This window comes from Rhinatrema bivittatum, chromosome 1 (genome assembly GCF_901001135.1).
Source record: "Rhinatrema bivittatum chromosome 1, aRhiBiv1.1, whole genome shotgun sequence".
NCBI lineage: Eukaryota > Metazoa > Chordata > Amphibia > Gymnophiona > Rhinatrematidae > Rhinatrema > Rhinatrema bivittatum.
The window spans coordinates 84923449-84934070 of record NC_042615.1 but is presented as its reverse complement, the minus strand read 5'-3'; positions in this window follow the sequence as shown (position 1 = coordinate 84934070).

The following is a 10622-nucleotide window of genomic DNA, read 5'->3' as shown; positions in this document are numbered from 1 at the left end:
CTGATATAGTCCTCAGAGGAATTCACTCAGAGCGATCATATTTAGTAATTTAACTTGATCTCTCCACTGCCTTTGACACTGTCGATCTTAATATACTGATATAAAGATTAATAGAAATTGGGATAACTGGAAATGTCTTACAGCGGTTTACATCATTCATTGCAAATCACTCTTTTCAAGTCAAATAGATAATATTTTTCTGATGTAATGATGATGCCAACCAGGGTTCCACATGGGTTATCACTGTCAACCATCCTGTTCAATATATATTTTTTGCCTTTATGCAAATTATTATTTGCATGTACATCAATGATGTATTCAATTCATCATACCTGTAGAAAAGTGTATTGACCACGCGCTTAAAACAACGAACATCTACTTATCTGACATTCAATAACTGTGGTCACATCTTAAACATGAAGAAGCAGAAGTGATTTGGCTAAATAGGAAAAAGACAAATACTCTATTGCAGACCACAGTAGGATCATACATGATGTAATTTTCAGAGCATATCTGGGGACTTAGGTGTGATAATTGATAATAATGTATCCATGAAAAAACATATTAACATAACAATATAAACAGGTTATAACAAGCTCCACCTACTAAAATGATTGAAACACAACTGAATTCAACTGATTTTCATACAGTTTTGCAAACCATGATATTCTCGAGTTTTGATTACTTTAATGCCTTATTACTGTCTTTGCCAGCTGCAACTTTAAGACCTTTGCAGCTTTTACCAAATAATGCTATAAGAGTTTTGACCAGGGGGGAGAGGAAATATGATCACATTAGAAGCTAGTGTCTTCTAATAAAATACCAAATATAATGTAGGGTATTAGGTACTAGAGATGTGAATCGTGTCCTCGATCGTCTTAACGATCGATTTTGGCTGGGAGGGGGAGGGAATCGTATTGTTGCCGTTTGGGTGTGTAAACTATCGTGAAAAATCATTAAAATCGTGAGCCGGCACACTAAACCCCCCTAAAACCCACCCCGACCCTTTAAATTAAATCCCCCACCCTCCCGAACCCCCCCCCCCAAATGCTTTAAATTACCTGGGGATCCGGCGGTGGTCCAGAACGGCGGCGGTCCGGAACGGCCCCCTCAAAAGAATCGTGTTGTCTTCAGCCGGCGCCATTTTTCAAAATGGCCGCCGCAAAATGGCGGCGGCCATAGACAAAAATGATTCGACGGAGAAGGTCGTTCCGGACCACCGCTGGACTTTTGGCAAGTCTTGTGGGGGTCAGGAGGCCCCCCCAAGCTGGCCAAAAGTTTCCTGGGAGTCCAGCGGGGTTCCGGGAGCGATTTCTTGCCGCGAATCGTTTTCGTACGGAAAATGGCGCCGGCAGGAGATCGAGTGCAGGAGATCGTTCAGTGGGGGTTCTGGACCGCCGCTGAATGACCTCCTGCACTCGATCTCCTGCTGGCGCCATTTTCCATACGGAAAATGGCGCCGGCCATACGCATATGGCTGGCGCCATTTTCCGTATGAAAATGATTTGCGGCAAGAAAACGCTCCTGGAACCCCGTTGGACTCCCAGGAAACTTTTGGCCAGCTTGGGGGGGCCTCCTGACCCCCACAAGACTTGCCAAAAGTCCAGCGGTGGTCCGGAACGACCTTCTCCGTCAAATCGTTTTTGTCTATGGCCGCCGCCATTTTGCGGCGGCCATTTTGAAAAATGGCGCCGGCTGAAGACAACACGATTCTATTGAGGGGGCCGTTCCGGACCGCCGCCGTTCTGGACCACCGCCGGATCCCCAGGTAATTTAAAGCATTGGGGGGGGGGGGTTCGGGAGGGTGGGGGGATTTAATTTAAAGGGTCGGGGGGGGGTTTTAGGGGGTTTTAGTGTGCCGGTTTTCCTGCCCTCCCCCTTCCCCCGATTTACGATTTTTTTAACGATAAATCGGGGGGGAATTGGTATTGTATCGTGGCCCTAACGATTTTTTGACGATTTAAAATATATCGGACGATATTTTAAATCGTCAAAAAACGATTCACATCCCTATTAGGTACTATCCAAAAAATAATAAATAATAAAGACTCGGATTGGCTGGGAGCAGCACTATACTTTCAAACTCCTCAAAGAAACCTAAGATCATCTAATAAGGGCTTGCTGATGAAACCATCAATCCAAAGTGCTCGTTTATTAGAGGTAAGAGATAGAGCCCTCTCAATGTTGCTCATCCCGGCCGCTTGGTGCCACAACCGGGCCTGCTCACCTCGCGCTGCCCTCCACTAGCTCCGGTCTCGCCATGGCTGCCAGCTCCCAGCATTCACAATGCTCACCACGGCCCTCTCTGGCTTCCTCCATGCTGCAGGCCGCACAGCAGAGCTTCCGTCTGGGCTCCGCATCCTCGGCCCAGCCCCTAGGCGCACACACGGCCAACATCACTCCCTTTAAAGGGAACAGTGAGGGAAACTCGGCTTGGCCGCCGCACAGTTGACATCACCTGAACTTCTGATAAATAGCGAGGACCTGTCCCCAGGACCTCACCTTGGCAATTGGGTCGACACCTCGGTGTACGAGTTTGCCTTCTCCGTGTTCCAGTGTCTCCTTGTTCCAGCCTCTCCGTGTGTTCCTTCCAGTGTCCTTACTCAGGTAGTACCTTCTCAGAGTGATATCTGGTACTGACCTCTGCCTGCCTGACTACTCTCTTCATCAGCTGCCTGGAACTGACCCTTGCTTGCCTTGACTATGCTTTGACTGACCCTGGTATTGACCCCTGCTTTGGCTGACAACTTCTGGACTGATACTCTGGCTTTGACCCTTGCGCTTCAATCTGACACTCTCTTCTGGCCTTCTGTGACTACCAGACCATCCTGCTTGGATACCATTCACAGCCTTCATCAGACCAGACCCACAGGCGCTGCCTGTCTCGCCCGGAGGGTCTTCCTAAACTGTTACCTCCCTGAGGTCTCTGGAGCTTCCGGTTTGGGTCTGGTCTATCCTTTCTGCATCAGCCACGCACCCTTGCTCGTGGTGGGCACACCCCTCCGCTACCTCTCTGGGAGACCACCTGAGGCCCACCTATGTCCAGGCTGTCAAGGTACCCAAGGGCTCAACCTGCAGAAACTCCAGACTGTTATTGGTGAAGCTCCAGCTAGCCTCTGTCTTCTCGTGTGCTCCACCTCCTGGTGGCAGGTGCTCTCTGGGTCCGACCAGAGGGCCGTACCAATCCTGCACAAGGCCAAGGTCCACCTCCAGCGCAACACTCAATTGCTGGACTGAGGCTGTGAAATTCTTTGCCAGAAGAATTAAGAACACAAAAAGATTTCAAAGTTTTCAAGAAGGGATTAAAACCCTTGCTATTTAAAACAGAATTTGAGATGAAACAGGATCATTGTTAAAAGCAGCATGAATGATTTGAAATGATTGATTAAAGGATGAAATAGTTTTGATTATCTGTATAATGTATTGTTTAAATTAATAAAATTTAACTTTGTGAACCACCGTTATTGTTCAAACAGTATGATGGCATATAAATAAACAAATAAATAACGTGCCCACAACATCCCCATTCTCTGTGGGCCAGGAAAGTGGTTGAGATAAGGGAAGAGGATTGAGGAGAGGAAAGAGGGTGGAGGGAGGGGTGAGTGAGAGGCAAGAGGGTAAGATGAGGGAGGGGGTAACTGAGAGGGAAAGGAGAAAGGGGTAACAGGAGGAAGGGATAAGTGAATGAGAGGGAAATGGTAAGGGGAGGGAGGGAGAGATAGGGAATGGGAAAGTGGAGGGAAATGGTGAGTGAGAGAGTGAAGATGGTGAGTGAATGAGATGGAAGAGGGGAGTTAGAGAGAGCAAGAATGAATTTTTGGGGTATGTGAAAAGGAGAGCATGCAGGGCCGGTAGAAGAAAAAAGGTGACTTTCAAGAGTGCCACGATTCTGGGGGTAGCACAACAGGGGACAACTGGAGTTTCTTGATGTTCCCATCCATGTGGGCCCAGGATAGGAAGCTGTATCATGTGGGCCTGCATGAGTGGGAAGCAGAAGGTGCAATAACTGCTGCCAGAAGGAACAAAAACAGTATTGTCTCATGTGGCAAAAGAAAGGAGCAGAAGCAGTGTCTGCCCACATCCAGGAGGAAAGAGGAGCATTCTTATCAGATGCATGGGCCAAAGGTGGAAGCTACTGCATAAGAACATAAGATTTGCCATACTGGGTCAGACCAAAGATCCATCAAGCTCAGAATCCTGTTTCCAACAGTGGCCATTCCATGTCACAAGTAACTAGCAGGATTCCAAAAGGTCAATAGATTCCAAGCTTATCCCGGGCGTCTCTCTCTCTCTCTCTCTCTCCACACCAACCCGACCGCCGACACCAAGCTCCACGCGACCGGCGCAGACCTGCCGGGGTCCGGAGCCGGCAGCTGGACACCAGCATCCGCGAACAGCCCAGAGGACCACGACTAGGCCGGCGACTAGGGCTACTAGCCCCGAGGACTGCGATCAGACGGTGAATAGGCCCGAGGCCCACCTGGCCGGTGAGATCCATCGACCGGGACACCAGCCACTCTACCACCCGGCTTCACCTGCGGCCTACCTCGAGGCAACCTCCAACGTACAGAACGCGACGGTGGCGTCATCAAAGTGATGGTGAACGACCTCTTTAAACTGCGGCCTTCCCCGGGCATCTCTCTCTCCACACACCGAGCTCCGCGCGACTGGCACAGACCCACCGGGGTCCGGAGCTGGCAGCTGGACATCAGCATCCGTGAACAGCCCTGAGGACTGCGACTAGGCCGGCGACTAGGCCTACCAGCCCCGATGACTGCAATCAGACCGGTGAATAGGCCTGAGGCCCACCTGGCTGGTGAGATCCTTCGACCGGGACGCCAGCCACTCTACCACCCAGCTTCACCTGCGGCCTACCTCGAGGCGACCTCCAACGTACAGAACGCGACGGTGGCATCATCGAAGTGACGGTGGGAGACCTCTCTAAACTGCAGCCTTCCCCAGGTGTCGTGTGCATGAAGGAGCGCGACAAAGGGGCCTGCCCCTTGGTGTGCACCCCTTCGTGCTCCCCTGCCAGCTCCCCCCTTCATTCCTTCAATCCCTTCCCTTTTCCATAACCCTGTATCATGATAACTTCCATCTGATCATCATAAATGTATTAGAACCTCTGATACACCTTCGGATTTATCTTCATGGAATGATAACAGCATTAGTGCTTACCATTTCTACCTCTGTATCTGTATCTTTAACGCATTGTCGTAGCTTGCTCTGCACTGCTGTCAACTGCAACCCCTAGTTCGCCACTTCAGTGTTGCACCATGGTTGAATGCTGTCCACCTTGCATCTGTAATATTGTTACACCTTTGTGGTTTTACACATACCTCTTTGCTATAGTGGCTGTCCCCAAGATATCCCATTTTACTCATAATTAACTTGACCTCCTACATCTCTTCTGTCACTGCGACCAGTAGTCTTGCTCCCCTCCCCTTCATCGCTCCATCCCCCACCCCTGCTCTGGTTGAATATCTTCACTAGCACTTCCTTTCGCCCCTTATAATGGCAAGCTACCCAATCCCCCATATTCATTACCCTTTACGCAGGCCCCCTTCCTCCCCCATTACAACCTGTCTGCCCACCGCAAGTCCCTCCTCCTCATTCTCATCTCCCCTCTAACTCAGCTTATAGGACTCACAACTATATCCATAGTCCTTTTCAATGCTCAATCACTCTCCAAAAAAAACACAATAATTAATGACCTACTAATTGACTGCAAGTCAGAAATCTGTGCCCTCACACAAACCTGGCTCAAGGACTCTGACATCGTCCTCCTCAATCAGCTCCCCATTCACTCTTATGACCTCTTCACCATTCCGAGACCCAAGAAACGAGGCGGAGGCCTCCTTTTAGCAGTTAAAAAGCACTTAAAACTGAAACCTGTGAACATTGACACCCCGCCCAGACTCGAGATTGGGCTCTACAAATCTACCTTGTCTACTCCCCTCCTGGCCTTCTAGAACTTAACCCCTCCCTCCTTATTGAATTAATCTCTGATATCGATATTGAAGCCCCTGCCATTATATTAGGAGATTTCAATCTCTAAGTAGATGCCTCCCCCCTCTCATCTTCCTGTGAAACCTTTCTCAACTCACTCTATGCCATTGGATATAAACAAATCATTTCTTCACCCACCCACAAAGCTGGGCACACCCTTGATCTTATTTTTATTAATTCCTGCCTCCACTCTACCAACACACCTTTATATACCCCTGTTCCAAGGTCAGACCATTCCCTCATCAATAGTATACTCTCCATAAATGCGCCAACACTTTGCAACCCCCCTCCAAATTCCACCATTGTCTTCAGGATATCCTACCCCAGCGAGGACCTCATCTCAGCCTTTTCCAGTTCTTTGTCCAAACTCGACTGCACCAATCCTGATGCTGCTCTCCAATCGTGGAGCAACCTCACCCTCGACATTGCTAATAATTTATGCCCAATCACCAGACGTGAGCTGAACCTCACTGCAAAAAATCTAAAACCATGGTACTCTGCCGAGTTAAAAAAAAAAAAAAAAGAAAAACAGACAAAGAGAGAGAGCCTGGCGTAAAGACCCTGCTGCTCAGAATGCATCCATCTATAAATCTGCCTTCCACAGCTACAGACTCTCCACACTGAAGGCCAAATGGGACTCTAAAATTCATGAATATATATATACAACCCCAAAGCCCTTTTCTCCTATGTTGCTGACCTTACTAAGTCCTCTTCCCCCCCCCCCCCCCCCCCCATCCCTGACAATAAAGCGAGTAGCAAATGTGAAGAATTAGCACTCTACTTCCATTAAAAAAAATAGCAATCATTCTCCTCAGATTTCCCCCCCCCCCACCCCCATACTATCCATTCGGGTCCTTGCCCAACCTTGGCCAGCCTTGACTCCCTTGACCTCACCTCCTCCAAGGAAATTGAGTCAATCCTTAAAAAGATCAAACCTGCATCCCACCCTACAGACACCATCCCCACTAAAGCCCTCCTTTCGATCCCCAACACCATAGCCAAACCATTATCCGACATTATCAACTGCTCCCTCTCCCCTGGCATAGTCCCCGACTCACATAAGCATGCCGTGGTCAAACCCTTGCTCAAAAAACCATTGTTAGATCCTAATGACCCAGCCAATTTCCATCTTATCTCAAACCTCCCATTTATCTCTAAAATTATGGAAAAGATAGTCAACTCCCAACTAACAGACTACCTCGAAGATAATAACATACTTCACCCCTCACAATTCGCCTTTCACAAGCATCTTAATACTGAAACTCTCTTACTCACTCTCACTGACCACATCACCAGAGGTATGGACCAAGGTCACTGCTACATCCTTGCCCTCCTTGACATTTCATCTGCGTTTGATACAATAAGTCACAAACACATTCTCTCCCGCCTATCTGACATAGGCCTCTCAGGTTCAGCCCTGCAGTGGTTCAAATCCTACATCTCAAATAGACAATTTTCTGTCAAAATAGGCAATGCTGAATCCACCCACCATGCCCTCACCCAGGGAGTCCCTCAAGGTTCCTCACTCTCATCCACCCTGTTCAATATCTACCTCAAATTTTACCTTTATGCCGATGACATCCAAATCATCATCACCCATTCATGACTCTTTATCTGACTCCTTAAAACTCTGGGGAAATTGCCTTGCAGCCATTAACACCCTCCTCACAAATCTCCACCTTGCCTTAAATACCTCTAAAATGGAACTGTTCCTCTTATCACAACACCAACCTCCCCAACCCTCCCTTGCAAATGACCCTGCGTATAGTGCCATCTCCGCTCGGGGTTCTGGTTGACCAGCAATTGAACCTAAAAAAATACATCAATACAATCCTCAAGGATGGCTTCTTTAAGCTTAATGTGATGAAAAAACTAAAACCCTTACTCCACACTAACGATTTCCGCACTGTCATCCAGGCCACCCTTGCATCTAAAATGGACTGCTGTAACTCCCTCTTCCTAGGTCTCCCCCATTCCTCCATAAAACCACTTCAAATGCTTCAGAATGCAGTAGCAAGGACCATCTCTAATGCCCGTAAATTTGATCATAGCACTCCCATCCTTAAAGACCTGCACTGGCTCCCAATCCCCTCTTGCATCCTCTATAAAACTTACTATTATTCACAAATCCATCTACATACATAATTCCAATTGGCTTGAGGAGCCATTCTGTTTCACACTCTCTAGCCACCCCACCAGAGCATCCAATAAAGGAACCCTCCATGTGCCCTCCTTCAAGAAGGCACACCTTACCTCCACGAGGGACTGAGCCCTCTCCATCGCTGGCCTTCCCACTGGAACTCACTACCCATGGACCTCCGGCTTAAGCCTTGTACTACTAAATTCAAATCTAAGTTAAAGACTTGGCTCTTCAAACAGGCCTACCCCGAATAGATCTTCTGCACTCCTTAACACATGCCACGCCAATTCTTAACCTCATACCTGGTATAAGTTATGTTACAATGTTTTTCTTGTTTTTCTTGCATTTATTGTGATCTTAAGCAGCCTGTTACTCCTGTTTTCCAGTTCCATGCTATATCTCTGTTCCTATGTAATCCCATCCCTGGTACCTGTTTATTGTAATTTCTAACTTCAGTTCTGCTATAAACCAATATGATGTTGCTACTAATATTGGTATAAAAAAGTGTTAAATAAATAATAATGGCTTACGGACTTTTCTTCAGGAACTTGTCTAAACCTTTTTTAAACCCATCCATACCCACAGTTTTCACAACATCCTCCAGCAACAAATTCTAGAGTTTAATTATATCTTGAGTAAATATGTTTTCCTATTTATCTTAAATGTATCACCCAGTAACTTCATTGAATGTCCCCTAGTCCTTGTACTTTTGAAAGAGTAAACAACCAGTTTGAGTTTATCCATTGCACTCCAATCATTATTTATAAATCTCTATCATATCTCCTCTTAGCCATTTCTTCTTCAAAATGAAGAACCCTACCCTCTTTAGCCTTTCCTCATAGGAGAATCATTCCATCCCATTTATTATTTTGATTGCCATTCTCTGACCCTTTTCTATGTCTGCTATATCTTTTTTTTTAGATGTGGTGACCAGAACTGCACACAATACTCAAGGTGCAGTCTCAACATGGACCGATACAGAGGCATTATGATATTCTCTGTTTTACTCTCCATTCCTTTCCTAATAATTCTTAGCATTCTAGTTGCTTTCTTGGCTGCCACTGCACACTGAGCAGAGGATTTCAACATATTATCCAGGATGTTGCCTAGATCCTTTTCCTGTGTGTTGACTCCCAAGGTGGTACATTCTATAGTGTAGATATATTTTGGGTAGCTCTTCTCCTCCATGCATCAACTTACACTTGTTCATATTAAATGTCATCTATCATTTCGATGCCCAGTCTTCCTGTCTTGCGAGGTCCTCTTGCAATTTCTCACAATTCTCTTGTGATTTAACAGCTTTCAATAATTTTGTATCATAAGCAAATTTAATCACCTCTGTTGGGGATTCATAGGAAGGAATGCTAGAGTATGCCCTTGGGCCCCAGCATACCAGGAGAGGAGCTCCAAAGAAGCGCTGAGACAGGTGAGACAAAGTACCATCTGTGCTGGGACCATAGACCCAGGCCCCCACTGACCTGCTCAGCCTTGATGAGGCCAACCACGCAAGATTGGTCTCAGAGTGGTCCTCTGACCACTCCATGCCCTTTCAGACCTGCAGCTGGGAACGGCAAAGGTGGCAGTACAGACAGGAGACAAGGGCGGACAAGGACTCTGGAGCATGGAACAGACGTGGAGACTTGGAACGTAGACTCAGATGAAGAACTTGGAACGAAGACACAGACGAGGACGAGCAAGGCCCCTGAGGTGCCTTACACAGCCCGTGGGCTGGTCATGGACCACACTGTCCCCTACACAGCCAGACGGCTGGTCGCGGACCATGAGGGGAGCGGGGCAAGCTCAGGACATCTCGCAGCTCAGGAACGAAGTAACCCCCAGGATCCTCCGAAGTCAGAACAGGAAACAGACTAAGGATTAAAACTTGGAACTTGGAAACCGGAACTCGGAATTAAAAGCAAGGAACCTCTGGAGGCACATATTATTCAGGACTTGGATCACGGAACATCAGGACTTGGAACATCAGGACTTGAATATCAGGACTTGGCTCACGGAACACCAGGATATCAGGACTGGAACTCAGACATCAGCAGAGATCAGGACATGGAACAAGAGGACAAGGACAATGAGGAACGGAATGCCTTGAAGAGGAGGAGGAGGACGTCATTGGGGACTCCTGGACTGGAGAGCTGGAACAGGATCCAGGAGCAGTCCTACTCCTGAACTGGCTCCTTGTGAAGGCGAGGAGTGAATGCAGCCTGAGCCCTTTTGTAGGGCTCTGCAGGAAAATGCCCAGGGTGGGGCCTGGGTATATGCGGCCGTGGGCCCTTTAAATCTGGCAGAAAGACACGGCCGTGCCCCTTAGGTAGAGGGACAGGACCCTGGACAGCGGCAACCTGCTGCTGAGAGGATCAGGAACAGGAAGCAGGCCTCAGTGCAGGTCCTGATTTGGAAGGCAGCTTCCCTGCTGCACGAGGAGGATCAAGGGCAGCTCTAGCCACTGAAAAGCAGGCCT